Here is a 4,580-nt window from a genome sequence, read left to right as displayed (position 1 = left end):
TTCACTGGCCTTCCATTTTCCGGCGTTCTTCAATCCGTTTTCCGATTTTCTTCTACCCTTTTTCAGATCTCCTGTTTCTGTTTGTTTTGATTTCAGATCACCTGGTTTTTTTTTAATTCCCCTCCAAATCCCCTCCGAATCCCCACAAAGCCCCTTCAACCCAGTTTCCGGCGGTCTTCAACCGAGGTTCTTCATCAAAAACCATCACCGACTATTTTGAGTTCAGATCTTCCCTTCGAATGTGTTCTTCGAATGTCTTTTTTTGAGTTCAGATCTCCCCTTCGAATCTGATGTTTTTTATATCAGATATGCATGTTGTATTCCAAAATCCATCACCGACTATTTTGCTTCATGTTGTTGTTTGATTCCAAAACTTTCAAACCCATTTTTCAGATGTGAATTTTTCAGATTCAGGTTTTTTTTGAGTTCAGATCTGTGATTTGTGATTTTCATCTGAGCAAATGGAATCAAAATCTCCAAACAAGCAGTCGACCGAATACGTCCCTGACGAGTTCTTCAGTGTTGAAGAACTGACCGGTGACGCCCCTGTAGCCAAAACGCAAATAGAGATGCCGGTGGAGGTGCCTCCAGTTGCCGGAATCCCCGCCGAGGCTCGGTTGACAAGGGCTCAGCGGCGGCGACGAATGGATCAAGAGTTGGTAAATTATCAAATTTTAAAATTTAATATTTGTTTAGATTCAAATTTAATGAAATAGTATTGGTTTTAATGATCGTATGAAATGGATTCTTAAAAAAATTATTTTAAAAAATATTGAATTTTTAATCAGTTCACATATTTTACATGCATGTATAATTTGTATAATGAATTATTAAAATTATATAATATTAGATTTACATGCATACATGAATTGTGTAATGAAATATTAAAATTATAATTATTTACTATTAGATTTACATGCATGCATGAATTATGAAATGACATATTAAAATTGAATTATAATAGATTTACATGCATAAATTATACAATATTAGATTTACATGCATGCATGAATTGTGTAATGAAATATTGAATTGTGTAATGGATAAAAAAAATTAATAATAACCGGTCTTGCATTCCTTTTGCGTAGATGTAAATGACTACCGCAGAACAAATGCGTAATGGCTATTAATTTTAATTGGAAAGTATATATATAATTAATGTTATAATGGTAAAATAAATAAAAAATAGGATGCTATGCATAAAAACAAGGAAAGGGTTGGGAAAACGAGGCGTGTTGATGAGCGCAACGTGCTAGCGTCTGGGGAGGAAGAGAAGACACAGAGATGGTGCGTCGTCGTCTATCCCTCCATCACATATGAGGGAGGAACCCGAGCCTTGTGCACCTGAGTCTCCACCGTCGCCGATTCGACATCCAGGATCACCCCGATCTCCTCGATCACCCGACTACTACGAGACCACATATTGTGAGGAGGAGCCTATCGATGTGCTCCCTAATGTGTTGTTGATTTGCGCTAGTCCCCCTCACGACGATGCTCCTCACGCCAATGTGGATCCAGCCGATGCTCCTCACACCGCTGCTTCTCCTCCTGTCAATGCTCCTCATCCCGCCGATGTTGCACCTCCCGCTGATATTGCTTGCGGCGATGATCCTTGGGCCGATGTTGTTCCAGCCGATGATGCTCACGTCGATTCTTCTCCTCTCGTCGATGCTCCTCCAGCTGATGTTGATCACGATGATGCTCCTCCTGCCGATGTGCCTCATACAAACATTGGGCGACCTGCAAACCCTTCATTGCTCCTTAGTTATGACACTCACATAGCTGTTGTTATTTGGAGAGACCCGACACATTGGAGGGGTTTGAGGGCCCATAGTAGGATGATGGAGTGGGGACATGCTCAGGGGTTTATTACCTAAGGTAGAGGAGGAGCAGGAAGGATCATGGAGCTGGATAGCTCGACAAACCGGTTTTGTTGCGTCTATTCGACTTGCAGTTTGGGAAGGTCGACCACACGCTCATCTCCTATTTTGTCGAGAGATGGCACCCAGAGATGAACAACTTTCATTTCCAGCTGGGGAAGATGACTATTCTGCTCCATGATGTGGCTTTGCATTTGGGACGTCAGCTTGAAGGTCTTGAAGTTGTGGATCCCGACTTCGAACCGCGCATGGAGCTGATTTTTTTGATTGGGTCTTAGGTGGCAACATTTAGTTCCCTCCTAACAACCAACATTTAACTCGTTTTTAAAATTAAATTCAGCTACCGCATGACAATGCGTAAGTGAAGTTTTTACCTTCCCAATGCACCTTTCTTCCTTGTACATGTGCGGGGACAGTAGAAAGTCAGGCATTTGGTTTCTAAAAAGCTGACTTTATATATTTTATGATTTTTCCATTAAATTCTCTTCTGCAAACCAAACGCGGAACCATTTAAGAAGGTTCCTGATATTACGTGCCATACCATACCTTCCTGACATCACAGGTACCAATATACCGTACTATCTTCTCATTAGTTGCTTTTTTAAATTAGAAAAGTGCTTCCGCAAGACAAACGCAAACTTTCCTGACATTACGTGTAGTATTACACCTTGCTAGACTTCACGGGTACCAATACACGTTACTATCATCTCAGTATTTTCTTTTTTTAATATAACATGGTTCCGCAAACCAAATGCAAACTACATATATAATGTTTTTTTTATATTTTCCTCTACAAAGTTGTTATTCTACTCCTCTAAAAAAAATTATTTACTAAGAAAAAGGTCCAACCGGTTAAACTCACTTCATCCAACAAAAATACACTATAACAATACAATTAATATGGTAAACCGGTTGCTTTTATTTTTTAAATTATTAAAACAGGTTTGAACCGGTCGAACCCGGGTCCAGGACTTCCGCATTTGATTTCCGGACAATCAAGATAGAAATAGCCCTGAAGCTTGAGCCAAAACAGCATTTCAAATAGAGAGAGGGCTTTTTGTACAATCAATGAATCATATACAACAAAAGTTTTTGTATTGTGCTATACAGATTTACAACATAAATTCAGGCATCAATATCACAAATTAAAGTTTGATTTCAAATGCACTCAATATATATACATGGGTCACAAATACTTTAAGCACAAGCACAATTTCCATTTCTTGCAGAATAGAAGCTTCAATTGCACGAGAAGGCGAAATTTGGCTGCAAACCTAAATTGGATTCAGTTTCCACTTTCTTCCCTCCAAATACCTATCAGGTAAAAAGATATAAGCACGCTATCAATATGCAGTGGATTTACACTATTCTTCTGCATCGTAAAGTAGCAGGAAACAGGTAAGAAACTCACATGAATCTACATACAATAGCATTATTTATTGTATAAATTCTCAATAGTGAAACAAGACACTGTTTCTTCAATACAACCAAGGAACAAGAAAAGCTTAGTTAAACTTGAGGAAAACTGATTTAGCGCAATATCTTTTTTCTGATAAGTTATGCCTTCTAAAGTTAACTGAAAACAAAGGGGAAGGTGATGAGGCATGATTTTTCAAGACTCAATATTAAAGTTTTGATCTTTTGATTTGAGATCTAACAATTAATAATTTTTTGATTAGAGATTAAACTATCAAGGCGAAACCTTTATTGATGAAGCATAATGATTAAAACCTAGAACAATGAATCCTTATAAAATCTATCTATTTTCTAAATAATATAAATACGTATAATTAACCTGAATAATAATATTAAAATAAACTACTTATTAGGTTTAGTACGCTCCTAGAGTTGAGCTTATTGCTAGAGTTGGGTATGGTAGGAGATTGTTTCATCATAGGACTGATCTCGACATCTAGTACAGGCCGAGACCCACTAAGAAAAAAGTTTTTTTATTATATATAAAGTATATAACTGGATTTTTATGATCTCTATATAAGACAAATTTGATTCGTTTAATGAATTGATGATAAATTGATGGATTTGTCCATTTTCGTGTTGGGGTTGCCTTTGGTTATGGATATTTTGTACTGACTTACAGTCTAGCTCATAATATTATAGGTATTTTGACCAATTGTTAGATCTGCCACTGCTTTCAACCATAAACAAATGATCTGGTCAAGCAAACCTAAAGTTCAAAGATGGTTAACAGTTTACTGACTTGATATCCAACAAATATAGAGCGCGAGAGTAGCCAATCTTTATCCGTAGTGACACAGAATAACTTAAGTTTAACGATACGGGATAAACGGTCTTCCATTAGTAGCATCTTCCTCAATCACACAAGAAAATCTTCACAGTTCAGTATAACAGAGAAAGCAAATAGTTTACTGGTTTCTAATGTTCTTTAATAACTTACCAGTGTGCCCTCGCCCAGCGTGACAGTTGATAAAGTTGAACCACAAGATTTGAAGTATGACATCAAGAAACGAGTAGCTATGAGGACGCATCATCCAGATAAACCGCATAAACAACCCTGAGTAGACACACAAAGCTGCACTGACCGGAATAAAATAATAAGCAAAGATCAGAACTTTCAATCATATTTTATCTTTCGAGTTCTTAAAAAAAAACAAGAGATTGCTAGTTTGGACCGAAAGTCATGTTTCCAGATATCCTTTCAGGTGGTCTGTTCATATCCAC

The sequence above is a fragment of the Phyllobates terribilis genome, unplaced genomic scaffold (assembly GCF_046119375.1).
Source record: "Phyllobates terribilis strain yellow unplaced genomic scaffold, ASM4611937v1 Scaffold_6761__1_contigs__length_42241, whole genome shotgun sequence".
Taxonomy (NCBI): domain Eukaryota; kingdom Metazoa; phylum Chordata; class Amphibia; order Anura; family Dendrobatidae; genus Phyllobates; species Phyllobates terribilis.
Note: the sequence above shows the minus strand (reverse complement) of the source record.